This window comes from Penaeus monodon, chromosome 27 (assembly GCF_015228065.2).
Source record: "Penaeus monodon isolate SGIC_2016 chromosome 27, NSTDA_Pmon_1, whole genome shotgun sequence".
NCBI lineage: Eukaryota > Metazoa > Arthropoda > Malacostraca > Decapoda > Penaeidae > Penaeus > Penaeus monodon.
The window spans coordinates 23,390,441-23,390,741 of record NC_051412.1 but is presented as its reverse complement, the minus strand read 5'-3'; the positions used below and the strand labels follow the sequence as shown (position 1 = coordinate 23,390,741).

Below are 301 nucleotides of genomic sequence, written 5' to 3'. Positions count from 1 at the left end.
GGAAGGAAAAAAAAAACAATCGAACGAGAGAAATTTCCTCCAAATGAAAGAGAGGGAAACAGAGAGAGGAAAAAGTGAGAAACATGCACACGGAGGGAGGATGAGGGAGGGGGTGGGGGTCATGCGGGGGTCGTGCATGGTTCCAGACAGTAACGACGTCGGCTGCGCATGTTTGTGTGGCACTTCCTCATAACTTACGGTCGAGGCAGAATTCTGAAGGTAATTATTGCAGGGAAAGTATGTGAGAAGTGCAAGGGCGGGATATGAGTGGAGTGCATGCGTGAGTGGGTAAGAGAGTGGC

At 50.2% G+C, this 301-nt stretch overlaps 1 protein-coding gene across 1 annotated transcript in view; it reads right to left on the bottom strand.

Annotated features, from left to right (window-relative positions):
- LOC119590696 (serine/threonine-protein kinase pim-3-like) overlaps positions 1-301 on the bottom strand; it is a gene marked incomplete at its 3' end in the record, with an annotated part of 22,884 nt that overhangs the window by 9,089 nt on the left and 13,494 nt on the right.